This window comes from Arachis ipaensis, chromosome B6, assembly GCF_059453495.1.
Source record: "Arachis ipaensis isolate K30076 ecotype BB chromosome B6, ASM5945349v1, whole genome shotgun sequence".
In the NCBI taxonomy this organism is placed as follows: Eukaryota; Viridiplantae; Streptophyta; class Magnoliopsida; order Fabales; family Fabaceae; genus Arachis; species Arachis ipaensis.
The window spans coordinates 36,664,621-36,683,006 of NC_142441.1; the positions used below are offsets into that span (position 1 = coordinate 36,664,621).

Sequence of the window (18,386 nt, forward strand, 5' to 3'; positions counted from 1 at the left end):
AGCTGTCAAGCCCGACCTCTTCGCACTCAAACGACCATAACTTGAGATACAGAAGTCCAATTGAGATGGTTCCAGTTGCGTTGGAAAGCTAACATCCAGGGCTTTGAAATGATATAAATTTCGATATATTTTGCTTTGTGTTCAGGGGCACGCATGCGTACTTTGTGCGCGCGCGCCGATGCTGTCCGTGGCCCACTTTTATGAAATCGACCCCAGCGATTTTGTAACTCATTTTGGGCACAATCCAACCCATTTCTGATGATATTGAATCCAAGGATTGAAGGGAGAATAAAAAAAGTAGTCATAATTTATTTTTCATCATGTTGTAGGTTAGAATTCTAGAGAGATAAGCTCTCTCTTCTCTCTAGAATTTAGGGTAGTTTAGGTTTAATTTTCTTAAATCCAACTTTTAATTCTTGTTTTGATTTAGTTTTCTCTTTTAATTTCTTGTTGTTACACCTTTGTTCTTCTTAGTTTTCTTGTTAATTTCCCTTTTATGCTCTCTTTTATGTTCATGGATGCTCTTGTTGGATTTGATTTTTCTTTAATGAGATTTAATGTTTGATATTCTTTTAATTGTTGAATTGAGTTGTGAATTTACTTTTCTTGCAATTATAGTTGGTAGATTTTACTATTCTTGCTCTTTTATTATGCTTACCTTTATTACCCACCAAGTGTTTGACAAAATTCTTGGTTGGGCTTTAGAGTAGATTTTGAGCATTCTTGGCTTGGAAAGAGTGATTGGGTAATCTTGAGTCATAAAAACCCAACTTATGTTGGTGATCTAGAGTTGTTAGCTAATATTATTTCCATTGACGCTAATCTTTTGCTAATTTCATTAGTAAGTCAATTAGGACTTTTGGATTGAGATTAGCTAGTCTCATTAGACTTTCTCCCTATTTGTTGGAGTTGACGTAATGAGATAGATTCTTGTTTATAATTGTGGTATGATTGATTAATCTTGTTTGACTTTCTCCCTATTTGTTGGAGTTGACTAAATAAGATGAATTAATCATTGCATGACTATGATAGAAAGCCTATGATCTCAACCCTTGCCATGAATGTCTCTCTTTATTACTTGCTTTCTTTAGTTGTTTACTTGATTTACTTTTCTTGCCCAATTTACTTTTCTTGCCCTCTCATAAATCAAAACCCCCTTGTCCCCTCATAGCCAATAATTGACCACTTCATTGCAATTCCTCGTGAGACGACCCGGATTCTAAATACTCCGGTTAATTCTTATTTGGGGTTTGTACATGTGACAACTCAAATTTTTGATGTGGAAATTGTTTGTTGGTTTAGAACTATGCTTACAACGAAGTTCTTATTTCTAGAAAAGAAATTCTAGACCGACACGACAAATTCTTAAATCAGTACTCATAATATTCAGATTGGTTTTCCCCTTTTTTGCTTTCAATGGGCTTAGGGAGTGGTATCTTTTCAGTGTAGTAAATTTCTCTGTAGACATCAACCAGGAAGACTCATAGAAGAGTGTAAGAATGGTATCACCTAGGCTTGTTGTAATTATACTCTTGGGCTCCTTCTCTTTTTTCTAAGGTTGATACTAACTACTTTGTTTGGAGGTAGGTCTTCTTAACTGTGCAGTTTTCTCCATATTGATATACTTTTCAGCTCGCTCTTGAACCTCGTATAGAGAGGTCAAGTGCCTCTTTGAAATGGATTGTAAGAACAAACCTTCTTTGAGGCCGTTAAAGAGCCCTATGATTGCCGATTTAGTAGGTATGTTTTGAATTTCTAAGCATACTTTGTTGAACATTTTCATGTAGGCTCTTAGAGATTCGCCGACCTCTTGTTTGACTCAAAAGAGGCTTGGAACGTATTTGACTTTGTCCTTCTGGATCGAAAATCTTGTGAGAGGACCTCTCGCTAGATCGTCGAAACAAATGACTGACTTTGGAGGGAGATTGATTTCATGGTTGACTTAGTTAAAGTAGTTGGAAAGGCTTTGCACAGTGTTGCGTTAGAGATGTCAGCCAAATACATTCGACTTTTAAAATTACTTAGGTGGTGATGTGGGTCGGTCGTCCTATCATAGAAGTCTATGTCCGGACTTTTAAAATTTCTAGGGACTTTTTCTCATGATTTCTTCTGTGAATGGATCTTCACTCCACAATGATGTAGTTTCTCGATCAGCTCGGGATCTTCTCCCTTTAAGGTCGGATTCCAATCTTTCCAGGTTTTCCTCCAACTTCTTATGTCATCAAACTTCTCTTCATAGGGCATGCTCAGATTCACGTTGTCGTTCTAACTCAATTTCGAGCTGTTCCGAGCGACCTTGGTATCCATGAACCAATCCCATGAGTTATATAAGGTTTATTTTGATCCTTTAATTCTCTGGGTTGGTGGACTTCTGATTTTATTCTCCGTCCTCCTGAGTTTCTTTGATTCCTATTTCATTGAGGTATGTCGTTCTCTCAAGACGTGGAGGTATGAGGATTGCTCAATCATCATTGTTCTGACTTGGTTTTGAATCTAATGTATTATGTTTGTCTTTAAGATGGTCATCCGCCATGGTATGTTGTGAACTTCTAGATTCCCGACAACGGTGCCAATATTCTGAGACTTACCTAGAACCAATGTAGTTTGGGCTTGTACATGAGGTTTAGACTCCTTTAAATGAGATGCTCATTTGACTCCTCTGGCGAAGTGATGACGTCCGAGCACTTTGTAGAGGATGGGGGCTAGTACCTATAAAGAACTCTAATGCTTAAGTTAGTAAGAGTTTTAGGCAAATTTTTAGTGTAAATTGGGGTTCAAAGAATACCTGAGGGTGTTAGGATATTTATAGTTGTAGGTGATGAGCTAGTAACCACTTCTGAAGTGGTCCCACCTTTGGTGGTGATTAGTTACTCCCTTTTGTTAGAGAGGTTATTGAGATCTCCTTTCTATATTAGTATGAGAGATTGTAGGAGTTAGTTATTAAAACAAGTCAAGTTCAATCCATGTTGCTATGTCCGACCTCCATGAGGTTGGGTAGGGCGTAGTGGAGACCTGGACTCTTTCCTATGTAGATGGTTGATTGGGCTTTTCATCTTTTTTGGGCCTGGCCCTAGCAACGGGCCATGTATGAACACCTACCCTTCTCACTTTTCTTACATTAACAAGAGAGTGGAAAGTCTAAATAAGTCTACCAAAAAATCATCAGTACGTCTATTAGAGTTTGTTAGCTGGATTAACAAAGTCCAATCCTGTTAACCATTGGTATGGTAGAAGATCGATAGCATTATGTTAATATAGTCAATTAAATTCACTCAAGCCTATCAACATACATACAATTAAGGTGAAGTTGTCTTAATATATAAGTATACAAAAAAAATCAATGATACGCATATCAGAGTTTCTCAACCTAATTAACAAGGTTTTATCCTATCAATCACTGGTATTGTGGAAAGTTGGGTAGAGTTGTGTTCATTAGATTTATTCAACAACCTCAAACACAATCAATTAAAATCAATTATGTGACTCAAAACTCTTCTAGGACATAACCTTTAAGCCAAGACAAGAAAACTACTCTATATCAACTAAAGACATTTTATCAAATATTTAGTGCGCATAAACAAAACATAAAATTGCACATTAACTAAAATCTACTTCTAAAATCACTAAAATTACAACAAAACATATAAATTCAACTGAAAGAAGCATAAATTAAAAATATAAAAAAATCATTAATTTTACATTAAAAATTCATAATAGCAAGTATTCATATCATGAGATGAAATTAAGCATGAAAAGAGAGTGCAAACTAAAGATGAAATAAAGAAGTTGAACTATGAGCTTGATTCTTGAAAGTCTCAACAAATATTTAGAACAAAATCTAACCTGAACTATTAATACTAATTATAGAGAGATGAGAGCTTCCTTCCCTAAAAATTAGGGGTGTTCATGGATCGGATCGTATCCGCAGATCCGCGGTAAATATCCGCATCCGATCCGCACATTGATCGGATCGGATAGGATTCGATCTGCACTCTTTACGGATCGGATCGCGGATATCTGCTCTACATCCACATATCCGATCCGCGGATCCGCAGATCCGCATAATAATAATTAAAAATAAATATATATATATGTTTGGTATTATATTTACTTGTTTGTATGTTTTAGTTAGTAATTATTATTCATATATTGTATTATTTTATTTTTGTTAGTTAGGAAAAGTTTGTTTAAAAATATTTTAGGAATAAATAAGTTTAAAACTGTGAAAGAAATATTTTTATTGAATTTTTTACATAGAAATATAATTAAAAAGAGAAGGTTCAATTATGCGGATATATCCGATATCCGATTCGATCCGATCCGCACATTTGCGGATCGGATCAGATCGGATCTAACACTAAAAAACACGGATATCATATCCGATCTGATCTGATGGGAATTGTGCGGATCGGATCGAATTTTCGGCCATATCCGATCCGATCCAATCCGCGTACACCCCTACTAAAAATTCTATCATAAAACTATAAAATTTAAACCTAATAAAAATCTAATACCCATCCCCTTTGATTTGTCATCTTTTTTCCTTCAAAATTTAATGCAATTGGGGCCTTTTAGAGGTCCAATATGTTTTATTAATGTGACACATGAATGTATTACTGTGTACACAATATTACATCACTTGTGCAAACACCCACCTGCACGGCCTCCTTTCACATGTATGGTGCTTCATCGTGCGCATGCCTTAACTGGTCTGAGTTTCGTATTTTGTGATCCTTCTCTCCTTTTAGCATTTTTCTTTGCCTCTACTTGTCCCTAATTTATCCTGAAATACTAACAAACACATTAAGACACCAAATAGATGATTAAAGATTCAAATATATTCAAATTAAGGCAAGAATTGATATAATTTGTTACTAAGTACAATTGAAAAGAGAATCACAAATATAGGCAATTTAATACAATAACATAAATTTAATTAATATTGATAAGATTACTTGAAGTTTCACTTGGAGTGGTAGTCATAATAATCGTGGTCTTCATTTAGCCTCTTGGAGAGTTTTGACAATTCCAAAGAAGTTTGGAGGTCTTGCCCTACGAGAGTTTCCGATTGGTCAATTTTTCTTTGTTAGGCAAGCTAGTTTGGCAAATTTTGATTAATCAAGATAAGTTTTGAGTCAAAATTATGCTTTAGAAATATCTTCAGAAAAGAAATCTGTTTGCAATTAAAGCAATGGATTTCTCATCTTATATATGAAAGTCTATTGTACATATAACTTTTGTTTTAAAAGAAGGGTTCGTTTGGGAAGTGGGGCCTCTCTCAAAGAATTTATGGTTTGACTCTTGGTTGCATTCTAAGCCAGTAGGAGCGAGAATTGAGTTTCTTGATATTTATGAGTATGCATTGACTATTGAGGATGTATACTGAGATGGAATTTGGTATTTAGAGAGGATCTACTCTATTATTCATGGTGACTTAAAGGAAGGTATCCTTAGTTTAGTCTATATTTTTGCATCTGAAAGTGATTTGGGTTGGAGTTGGGAACATTCTTATTACTCTGCTAAATAAGGATACTTAATGCGCGTGTTCAAGAAAAGTTGAGGCTCCTAGTGTGGCTTTACCTTCATAATGCTGTTCCAACTCAATATCTACGTTTTCAGAGACATCTCTCCTCCTCATCCTTATGTACTCGTTGCAATCAACTGCCAGAGACAATATTTCATTGTTTTAGAGACTGTGGAGTGATGAGATCAGTTTGGGTTTCGATGGTTTTTTCTGATGTGAGATTTTTTATTTTCAAGAGGTGCATGATTGGTTCAAGCATGGCCTTCTCCTTGGAGATTGTTCCAAATTTGCAGCTATAGTATGGTCAATTTTTCAAGATATAAATAATGGTAATTTTCAAGGAGTTTTTGGATCCTCTAGGTTAATTGCTTACGAGGCTTGCTCATGGATAGTTGATTTTGACTGTGCATCTCAAATTCAAATGTGTTGTATCCAGGGTTTAAAATCCCTTTCGTGGTCTACCCAAACTTGGTGCTTGAAAGTTAAATTGTGATGGAAGTATGAACTCGGGGGATGATTGTGTAAGTTTTGGGTAGGTAATTTGCTATAGCTCCAGTCACTATGTAATGGGTAGCTCAGGAAAATCCTCTGAATCAAGTGTGATCAAGATGGAGTTGTGGAGTATATAAAAAGGATTGGCTTGGGTTTTGGAGACAAGTCTTAGGCTTCTTGTTTGTGAGATGGATTGCCCAAGAGTTTTTGAGCTGGTGAGTGGCTAGCAGGTTCTGCTCTGGCATCTTGATAAAGATGTGATACAATTGATCTTTGAGTTGAAAATGAGAAGGGATTGGGATGTTCATTTCGAGCTTATCTCAAGAGAAGCTAATGTCGTGACAGATTGGTTGGTAAAGATGAAATCTAGAAAAAATAATGCTGATGAAGTTTACCTTTAGAGCCTGCCGCCATAAGTAGTTCATCCTTTAATTTGTTGTTTCTAGAGACTTTTTTTTTTTACTTTTCTCTTTTTTTTCTTTTTTTCTCTTTCTTTTTTATTTTTTTTTTCTCATTGTTGTTCACCAAAAAAAATACAATAATGTAAAAAAATTTAATAAAAAATCTCCTAAAATGTTAACAATTAATCATTCAAAAATTGGATTTCTATCAGAATATATTCCCTCGATTTTAACTCCAACTACAATTATTAAAAAAATTCCAGAAAAAATTTTTCAACTAAATTATTGGTTGGAATCACCCCCTTGTTTCAGCTACATATTTTACGAAAAAAGTTTCAGACGACTAATATCACCACATTCTCAATAATCTATATGTCGGAGAAATATTTCTATACTAGAACTTGTTGAATTCTGTAGCATTTAGGTGACAAAAACATGTTACGTTTGTTTTAGACGACTCTAGTTTAATTATATCATCTAATATCTTAGCTTAATAAGAACTGTAATGTGGCTTTATTTAATTTGCCTTACTAGTCACCAAAAAAAAAAATTTAATTTGCCTTACTATCGTAATTTGCCTTACTAACTTAATGACTAAACGAGCACAACACATTAATGTCATCACTCGTTAATTTAATTAATATACTTATATAAGACACTTTTTACTTCTCAACTAAGAAATCTATCAAGTAATAAGATTAAGTTATTCTAGCTTTGTACACTCTATAGCTTCAATTTTCTATATATAGCGCATATATACATGATATTTTATAATCTCAAAGGTTGTGTTTGGTTGCTGTCTCAATTTAATAGAGACATGAACATAAATATACAAGATTACATAGAATACATTGATATTTTATATTTTGTTTAATAAATTAAAATATTAAACAGAACAGAATACATAATTTATAATTATAATAAAATATCAACTTTATTCACATTATTTCAATAGCACCACCATTTTCACTTTTTTCAGTCTTCTTTTAGAAGTATAAAAATCACCAATATCTTCAAATTAAATCTAAAAGCAACAAAATCCAAATCCAAACTAAATTTAATATGTAAAATTAAAAAAAAAACAAATCAATCTCATCCCAAAGGAAAAATAGTAGAAATGCAAAGGAAACAAGAAATCATAGGTTTACTATCACACTCTTCAATCTCTATGCATCAATTTCTATTTCACTCCAAAAACATCAATTTTTTTTACACAAATCCAAATCAAATTCAATCTTATCTCAAATGAAAAAAAATACAAAAATTCAATTTTTTAATAAAAAAATCAAACAAATGTAAAGTAAATCAAGTGACAGAGACGAAATCGGAGAAAAAAACAAAGGATGGAAGGAAGGAGACAACAAAGACACAGAGAGGATAGGAGAGGCAGAATCATAGATCTATGGTCGTTCCTTGGCGTTGAATCAGTGGTTATTCTCATCATTGCCATGATCTTGAAGAGGAATGAGAAGAAGAACAAGACACAAATCACACTACAAGAAAACAGCTCTATTGCCACGCTTTTAAAGCATGGCGAAAAGCTGAAAAAAGCGTAGCGATAATTTTTTGCCACGTTTTTTGAGCTATCGGCACGTTTTTTAAAGGGTCACATCTGCAAGCATGGTGGTTTCTCTATTGCCACGCTTTTGGTGACCTATCGCCACGCTTTATTTTTTGCCACGCTTTTGCAGATTGCCCCCCACTTAAAAAGCGTGGCAATAGCGAGAGATACGGCCATGCTTTTAAAGCGTGGCGATAGCGAGAGATACAGCTACGCTTTTAAAGCGTGGCGATAGCCTTATCAAATTTAAAAAAATCTTTTTTTCTGACTTTACCTTCATCACTGCACAATATAAATTTTCAGTCTTTTTTATTACCAAACCTATAAATATAGTATGCAATTTTTATTACAAGACAAATCAAACAGTAATTAGTGACATATATAATTTTTGCTATAATTATTTTATACATTAATACTCAAATACAAGATAAAAAAGATACTGGTATGCCAAGAAAAAGAAGATACAAGAGAAAAAAAAAGGAAAATAGAAGGACTTTTTGTTCATTTCCAGTTTACATTTACTATATCACGTCTTCATAATTTTGTGAAGAAAAACTGATAACAGGAAACAAGAAAGGTAGAATAAAAAGAAGAATGATAAATAACAACCAAATAGACCCAATATGTGAAAACAGGAAATAACACAATTTTAGACATAGAAAAATTGTAACCAATTAAGATTATAAAAGTGACCATAGAGAGCAATGCCTTTTAAAGAAATAATGAATTATTTGTTATTAATGTTTATTAAAAACCATACGGTATGAGAGGCAACATTTGCCTCTAGGTTGAATCCAATTCTTACTCTTTTAGAGAATATGACAAAATGTCCTAAAGAAACTCCAAATGTGAATAGTATCTGAACCATAAAATATAAGTGGCAACAAATAAAATAAGATGACAAGCAAATTAAAACAAAAATGCATGTATATATGTATCTAAAGAGTAAAAATATAAATTAATTGATAAATATGATTCAAGTAATAACTAACATGCCTAAAGATGAAACATACAATCAGGAACATCTGTCCTAGTTGGTACAGCAATTCGCAACAAGGCAATTTTATCACGCTAGCGTCAGTTCTCCTCAAGGAACTTTTCAAATGCCAATATCTTCTGTGGAATTCCTTTTATCATATCAAAATGATCAACGCCCAACATTACCTGATTATTAGATTATAACATAAAGTTATTCAAATTATGCACAATTATCAGCAAAGCAAACATGGAAATCAAGGAATGGTTGCAACAACTCCAAACTATTTTTGGCATATAAAGCTCTCACCTTTCTGCCTGAAAATCTTTCTTTCAGTTCTTTCATGTGCTCCTGGACTTCAGGGAGTTTAAGGAATCGAATAAACCGATCAGAATCAATCCCAAAAGGAAACTGAATTTTCAAACTCCCAAAAAATAAGAAAGTTGATCATGAGAAGGAAATTAGTGAGTAAATATTCATTTCTATTTATTTAATACAGGTGAACATTCTACAGAATAGATGATATTCTAGCTATGCTGTGAGATGTATAGAAAACATAAGAATTTTTACCGCAGCCACACGAGTTAGCTTTCCTTGATCTTCTATTCCTTCAGGTGTCCCTTCAAGCCCAAGAATGCGACTACAAGCACTTACAAAATGTCTAGCATAATCATAAGTATGGAATCTGGGATGCAGGAAGATGCAAATATTAAAATCACAATCCATTAAGTATGGAAGGATGACACATTAAGATATCGTGTATTTTCTCATCCTCGAGAATTATAAATTTAAGAAAAATTCAAAGTGTGTATGTGTGAGAGAGAGAAAAATTCATTACCATTTCAGCTAAAGCTTTAGTTAATGCTTTCTGCCCAACGCCGTCAGATACATTCACACCGGCCCACCCAATCCATCTAGTTTCATACTCCTTTACACCTTCAATAGAGAAAAAGACAAAAGGCTTCATATATAACCTTCACATTGACAATAGAAAGTTAGAAAGAATCTTATCATTTTTATGACCTGTACGAGATCATCAACAAAGGCAATTAAGTTGTAGGAAGTAAATACATAATAAAAGAATTAATTAACCATACTAAAATAACTAACGCAGATATGACAAACTTTTTCTTGCCTAAAAGTGCACTGACTAGGCTGCCAACACTGATCTCAAGGTGGAATGAGTCCTCACCCTCCCTAACAGCTGAGACAGGCAACCTATTAGCTACCACCAACAACCATTGTCTGCGTGGCCGTTCGTCCGGCCTTTGACTTCTACTGGAAATACTCTCGCAACAGCAAGTGCTTCAGAAATGTCTTCCTCATTGAGAGAATTAAAATTGTCACTCTCTATTAACGAGTCACTAACTGCTAGAGCATTAACAACTTCTCATATTAGATTATATTGTTCTAGTATGATTTTCAAATGAAAAAAAATATGGAATCCATGAATTACCTTTTTCAATGATTTGGAGTGCTTAGAACTAAAGAACCACACTCAGCAACGATTTTGTTTTGCATAAACACAAAAAAAGAGAGCAAAACTTAGTTGCGCAAATGAACCAATAAACCTTCTTAGATTTAACTACTATAATGACAGCAAAAGAACCACGTTCGACATTATCATATGAGGCTCAAACAATTATCATTTAAACTTCTCTAACTACTTACGAACTGAAGAATCAAAGAACTAAGAAAGCACAAATGAATCAGAGAATAAACAACATAAATAAAGAAGCACAAATGAATTTTGTTCAGATGAGAAGTAAAACCTTGCTAGTAACCATGTTCTTCGGGAACTTGACGGTACCTGCAGTTCTCTCCTTCCACCGGTTCCCCTCCTTGTCGAATCGGTAAAACTTCGTTTTCCTAAAATCAATTGGAAAAGAGTAATAACAAATAAAAGCACAGATTTATTGTAATATTCAACATAAATGATTAAATGGTGATCGAAGGTTTACTGAAAAAGCATGAGTTAGGGATTATAGATCGAGGATGGCATCTTCGTCCTCTTCGCTGGTTGTGATAGCAACCCCCTCGAGCTTGACAATGGAAGGGAGCGGCCCTGAACAACAAACCTTCTCCAATGCTCCGACGGAAGGGAGCGGCGGCGGAAGGGGTTAGAGGTTTGCAGTGACAGAAGGGAGCAGCAACGGAGGGAGCATCAATGGAGGGTTTGTGACCGATAGTGAGCGTTAAGGGAGTCACCGCCAGAGAGAGTCACCACCAAAGGAGGGTTAGGGGTTTAGGGTGGGAGTAGCGATGGTGCGAGTGCCAGAACAGGGAGCGCCGACAGAGGCATTGCAAGCGCCAGCGATGTTCTTTGGATTACTGGGGTCGTAGAGTGCTGGGGTTCTTTCGAAGAGTTTAAAGTTCTTTCAAAGGGCCTTTCTTTTTTGGGTGAATACAAAGAGTTCGAAGAGTTTAGGGTTCAAAGGAGAAACATAGAGTTTCAAAGAGGGTGTGCAATGTAATTTATATGCTTTTCGAAACTTTTTTTTCAACCTTTTGGCCACGCTTTTAAAGCGTGCCAAAAGAGTTGTAGAAAATGGCACACTTTTAAAGCATCACTATAACAAAACACTGTCACCACGCTTTAAAAGCGTACCTGTTTCTCTCTATGGCTACGCTTTTTAAGCGTGACAAAAAAAGCATGACCAAATCTTGAATCAATTGCCACCCTCATAAAAGCGTTGCCATAGACCCCTTTCACCACGCTTTTTAAGAGTAGCAAGAAAAAACGTGGCCAAATCTTTAGTCAATCACCACCCTCATAAAAGCGTGGCCATTGACCACTTTTGGCCACGCTTTTAAAGCGTAGAAAGAAAAAAGTATGGCCATAGGCATTTTTTTGTAGTGAGAGAAGTTGTACAAACTTTAAAGAAGACGAACAGCCAGAGATTGGAGGCTTGCGCCGACTCAACAACGGTAGAAAGCAGAGAAAGGCTACCTGCGAGTGAGAAGATGAAGAAAGAGTGGAGAGAAAAGGACTGAGAAAAAAATTGTACAAAATTCAGTGTCTCAAATTTTTATTCATGTCTCAATATTTTTGAAAGAGATGGAATACATGTCATTTATAGGTAGTTTTGTGTAACCGTGTCTTTCATAATTTTTTGTCTCACCAACAAACACCATACATATATCTCTGTGTTTTTGTCTTGATGGACATGTTCACCAAAACAAACGCTACCTAATACTCTTCTATTACTTCGTATACATCAACCATTAGACCTTTCGGATATAAAATGTCATGAAATCATTCATCCCAAAAGTTTAAGCTATAGGAGAAGATAACATTAATGATTATATCTCTAATATTTTCTCTCAAGCAAGAGCCTTTTTTGGGTTTGGTTGATTTTTGTCTTGTGTCTTCTTTTTTCTTTTTATTTGTCTTATGCTATTTTTTATATATATTTTTGAGGTTTTTCAAGAATCGAACTTTAAACCTCCTTTTAAAAATATCGTCATAAAATTATTTTTTTTAAAATTTAAATAAATAAAAAAAATAACATTAATAGTTATATTTCTAATACGAACTAGAGATAGTGAGAAATATTATGTCCCCATAACATTATCTATCCATATCATAAATCTTTACTTGGTTTCACTTGCTAATTATATATATTCCACAACATGATAAAAAGGACCCATACAAGCTAATGACGCAATATATATTAATCTTAGTCACTTTTATGAACTATACAAATAATGTTTTAGGCATGTCAATGACTAATGTCATGTAGTAGTAGAGTTCATTGCAGGTGCGGAAGCCTAGTATTTGCATGTGGGAAGTCACACTAGCTGGTTAAAGTATAGTAGTAAAGTTAAGTATCTAATTATTTCATTTTTATATTTTATTGTGATTCTCACTTTAGAAACAATTTGTGCCCCATAAATATATATTTGATGAATGAAGAAATAGTACATGTAGTCCTCACAATAACTATGGTAATACTAGCTAGCTAGTACTATAGTGGTTATTAGTACTTAGTAGTTGAGAAGTGAGTGGGAAAATAAAATGGTCAATGATGCTTACTTGGGATGGCAAAAGCAGTGATAGAGTAAGCTAAGAGAAAGGGAGCTAGCTGGCTTTAGCCTTCTGTTAAGCTTAGTTCACACATACACACACAGTTAGTTGTTAGTTCTTAACTTAGCAAGTTGATTGATTATGTTAGCTTAGTTTGTTAAGTTTGTTAAAACACGTGTGGTTTACAATGGATAACAGCTGTGCTATAAATCACACAACTGAACCCATGTGACATGCTTCACTTTACCTTTTCAATCTTCAATACCAAATGTGCAGAACAACTCTGCTCTTCATTCTTTCTTCACTTTGCAACTCCTTTCTTCCCTAATCTTCTTCTTTGAATCTGATACCATTTCATGGTATCAGAGCTCACCTTCAATTTCAATGGCGAACAACACAGCGTCAACAGAAACTACATCACACCAATCAGCCATAGCCATGGTACCAGCTTCACCTCTTCGCTAATCTCTATGAAGCTCGATGACGATAACTTCTTGCAATGGAAAGATCAAGCGGAGTCCACAATCGAAGGTCACAATCTGCTTCATCACATCACGGGAGAACAAATTCCTCAACGGCTTGATGGATCTGGATGCATAACACCAGAATTTGCGATATGGAAAAGACAAGATGTGTTGTTGAAGTCTTGGCTCCTCGCTTCCATGACCAAGCCCTTCACAACTTGGACGGTAGGCTGTGTTTACTCTCACGAGGTCTGGAAAAAGTTAGATGACCATTTCTCTTCACAAATTAGAGCAAGAATTATTCAATTAAAGAACAAATTGAGTACGATCAAGATAGGAAATTCTGTTAGTGAGTATGTGTTAGGGACAATTGATGCCCTAGCCTCTGTGGTCGCAAGACCAGTGAGCATCACTGTTGGAGAGCTAGAATCATTGTTGTTGACTCATGAAAGCATGCTTGAAAGGTTTAGAAAGTCAGATTCCTTTATACAAGCCAATGTAGCACAGAGCACACAAGGATACTCACAGAACTTTAACAACAGAGGTGGATTTCGAGGTGGCACTCGTGGTGGTGGTAGGAACATGAGAGGCGGCAGAAGCGTCTATAATGAAAGTGGACAGCAATTTGGTCCAAACAGTTACAATTCAAGAACTCAAGGGGGAAACAATTCAAGATATGATGCTAGACCAGTTTGCCAAGTATGTGATAAACCTAGACACACTGCCAAGACATGTTGGCATAGGTATGAGAGGAATGATGATTCAAGAACACAGTACAATAGGTCAAGTGCACAGCCACTGCAAGAAATTCAAGCTAACTTAAGCAACGTTTTGACTACACCAGCAACCATACAAGACCAAAACTGGTATCCAGATTCGGGTGCCTCACACCACCTGACATCAGACCAGCAAAACCTGGGTGAGAAAAGCAACTATGAAGGCACAGATCAAGTCATAGTTGGGAACGGATCAGGTTTGCACATTAACCTTGTTGGAAACTCTTATTTTAAAACTGATTTAAGTAACAAAAATTTCCTGCTGCACAAACTACTTCATGTCCCTGATATTACAAAGAATTTAGTAAGTGTGTACAAATTCTGTTGTGACAATGATGTTTACTTTGAATTTTAATCTAATGGCTGCTGTGTAAAATCTCAGGCAACTAAACAGATTGTTATACATGGGGAGGTTGAATAGAAAATGTACAAGTTCCTCAACTTCACTCCATCAATAAACTCAGCTGCGTTTGTCTCAACTGTCTCTACATCTGATAATAACCAATTTCTTCTTTGGCACAATAGACTATGCCACCCTTCCAATAATATTGTTACTGCTGTCTTAAAGTCTTGTAACATTGTTGCCTCTTTTAATAAAAGTCCTTGTGAGTCATGTTGTATTGGGAAGTCTCACTGCCTCCCTTATCCTCTTTCTAATACTGTCTATACTGCTCCTTTACAGTTAGTCTACACAGATGTTTGGGGCCCTGCTCCTATTTCTGATTTGAATGGCAACTATTACTTTGTGAATTTCATTGATGCCTATAGTAGATATACCTAGCTCTATCTCATTAAAACTCGATCTCAAGTTAAATCAGTTTTTAAATGTTTCCAACAAATGGTTGAATTGCAATTGAACACTAAGATTAAGATGCTTCAATCTGACAATGCTGCTGAATATATAAGTTTAGCTAAAGATTTGCAGGCACAAAGAGCAATTCACAGGTTCTCCTGTCCCCATGAACACCAACAAAATGGCAGTGCTGAAAGAAAGCACAGACATGTAGTGGAGAAGGGCCTTACAATGCTTGCAGGTGCTGGGATGCCAACAAAATACTGGGGAGAAGTCTTTTCAGCTGCAGTATACTTGATAAACAGGCTGCCAAGTCAAGTGCTGCAAGGTCAATCACCCTTCAACAAGTTGTTTGCAAAACAGTTTGATTACACAAGCCTCAAAGTGTTCGGTTGTTTGTGTTTTCCTCATTTGAGGCCTTACAACAGGCACAAATTAGACTTCAGATCAGCACCCTCTGTATTCCTAGGCTATAGCACAATTCATAAAGGCTTCAAATGCCTTACTAAACAAGGAAAAATAGTGATCACAAGCAATGTGGTGTTTGATGAACACCAGTTTCCCTTAAAAAATGGACAGTTTAAACCCGCTCTACCAGAAGAAAGAGGCTCTACACCCCAAACTCAGTCAGTTCCAATCATTCCTCTTCTAAGAACCCTTTGATAAACCACTATTTAATGGTTTATCTTGTGCTCAATTGAGTGGTTTTTATCAACTCTTTACCCACTTATTCATACTATTTGCATGGTTTTACATTTGCCTTCCTAATTATGTGCTTTGATTGAAAACATGCTTCTTTGTCCTTAAGTTCCCTATGTTTAAATCCTCTCTTATTACCATTAGATGCCTTGATATGTGTGTTAAGTGATTTTATAGATTACAGGGCAGGAATGGCTCAGAGGATGGAAAGGAAGCATGCAAAACTAGAAGGAATACAAGAAGTTGGAGAAATTGCTAAGCTGTCCAGTCTGACCTCTTCGCACTCAAACGGCTATAACTTTAGCTACAGAGGTCCAAATGACGCGGTTCTAGTTGCGTTGGAAAGCTAACGTCCGGGGCTTCGGTTTGATATATAATATGCCATAGTTTCCCTGATGCTAGGCGACGCGAACGCGTGCTCTACGCGGACGCGTCGCAGTGGCAAAAATTAGCGTGGCAGATTTCTTCTCCAGCGATTTCTGGGCTGTTTTCGACCCAGTTTTCGGCCCAGAAAATACAGATTAGAGGCTATAAAGTGGGGAATCCATTCATTCATGATCATAAGCTCATAACACACAATTTTAGGATTTAGGTATAGTTTTTAGAGAGAGAGGTTCTCTCCTCTCTCTTAGGATTTAGGATTAGGATTCCTCTTAAAGGATTTAGGATTTTCAACTTCCTCTCAGGTTCAATACTCCTTTTACTTTGTATTTCTCTTTTACTTTCAGATACTTTAATGCTTTCCTTTAATTACTTATGTTGCCAAATTGGCTTATGAACTTTTCATGTAAGGATTTTCTATTATTAATGCAATTGAGATATTTCAGATTTTTATTTAGATTTTTATATTCTTGGTTTTAATTGATGAATTGATAAATTGGAGACACTTGAGTTATCAAACTCCTTGTTGATTGAAAATTGGAATTCTTCAAGAATTAATTCGAGTTTCAATAACTCTAGCCTTTCCCAAGGAAAGACTAGGACCTGAGGAATCAAAACTAATTCATCCACTTAACTTACCTTCATAGTTAGAGGTTAACAAGGTGGGGGAAAAATCCAATTCTCATCACAATCGATAAGGATAACTAGGATAGGACTTCCAAAGTTCTCATACCTTGCCAAGAGTTCTTTTTTTATTTTATTATTACTATTTTATTTTTATTATCATTTAACATACTGGTTTCTTACTTTCAAAACCCCCAATTTACAAGACTCATAACCAATAATAAGAACACCTCCCTGCAATTTCTTGAGAAGACGACCCGAGGTTTAAATACTCTGTTATCAATTTTAAAGAGGTTTGTTACTTGTGACAACCAAAACGTTTGTAAGAAAGGTTGACTGCTTGGTTTAGTAACTATACTTGCAACGAGAGTTTACTATAACTTCTAAACCATCAATCTTCAGTTCTTTCAAAATGGCGCCGTTGCCGCGGAATTGCAAACGTGTGCCTTATTATTGGTTATTGTAAATATTTGCTTTTTTCTTGTTTATTTGTTTTTATTTTTGTTTTTATTTTTGCTTCTTCGTAAATTAAGAGGTTATTGCTCTTCAAACCTTTTCAAAATTTAAATCTTTTTCAAATTTTTATCTTATATAATTGACTTTTTCAAAATTTAAATTTCAAAATTTAAAAATTCAAATTTCAAAATTTTCAAATTTCAAAATTTTCAAAATTCAAAATTCAAAATTCAAAATTCAAAATTCAAAATTTAATTTTCAAAATTTAAATTTCAATAACCTTTTAATTTAAATTTGTTTTTATTTTTATTTTTAATTTTATTTGCTATTATGAGTTCTCACCCCTTTCGCTTTGAGTTTGGTTCCAATGCTGTTGCAAGGAATGAAAATTATAACAGGAACATGCATCAAGGTCAAAACAATCAGAGATGGAAGGAGCCACGAGGATCTGATCAACCCTTTAGGCAACAACACCTTCCAAAATACCATGGACAACGACCATTCAACAATGCATGTCACGACAATAGTTATGGTGGACCCCTTCATGACAACCATCACCCACCAAATCACTATGGTCAAAAACCATTCCGAGGTGCATACCAAGATGATAGATATGATGGACCCCCATCATATGCTTATGAACTACCTCCCCAACATACCTTTGAAGTACCAAACTCACAAGCCCCTTTACACCATTTACCTCCATATGACCCTAACCCACATCCACCATACATTGGATAACAATACACTTATCTCTAACATCATTGGTCTCACCTCTACACTCCAAAATCTTATATCCGCATGAACCAACCCTCTACCTCCAATATTCAACCCTCAAGCTCTAGTGCACTTCCTTTTCAACCACATAATGATCTTTTCATCCCATCACCACCCTCCATGGGAGAGCACCGACATCCATCAATCCAAGAGCAAGATGATCTCAATTATGCTATTGATATAGAACAGGCAAGAAGGAATCAACTTCGCGAATCCATACTTCATAAGGAGCTAGAGGAGGCCCTACGGGTAAAGGTAAGAGAGACCCTTGAAGATGAAGGAGTAGTTGAAAGGAGTTGTCATGAAAAGAAAATCATCGAGGATGAGTATGATTTTATACTTAAACAACTGAACAAAGCAGCAATTATTAAAAAGGAAGAAGTGGTTGCAAACTTAAGAGATGTTGTACCTCCATTGGAAAGTCCAGTCACAGAG

General features: G+C 35.4%; 1 long non-coding RNA gene across 1 annotated transcript; it reads right to left on the bottom strand.

Annotated features, from left to right (window-relative positions):
* Window positions 1-8,922: 8,922 nt before the first annotated feature.
* LOC110263290 (uncharacterized) lies at window positions 8,923-9,883 on the bottom strand. Its single transcript, XR_002348683.2, has 4 exons — window positions 9,793-9,883; window positions 9,525-9,639; window positions 9,264-9,365; window positions 8,923-9,142 (listed from the first exon to the last, which is right to left on the bottom strand). It is a non-coding gene; the product is annotated as an uncharacterized LOC110263290 (long non-coding RNA).
* Window positions 9,884-18,386: the final 8,503 nt, after the last annotated feature.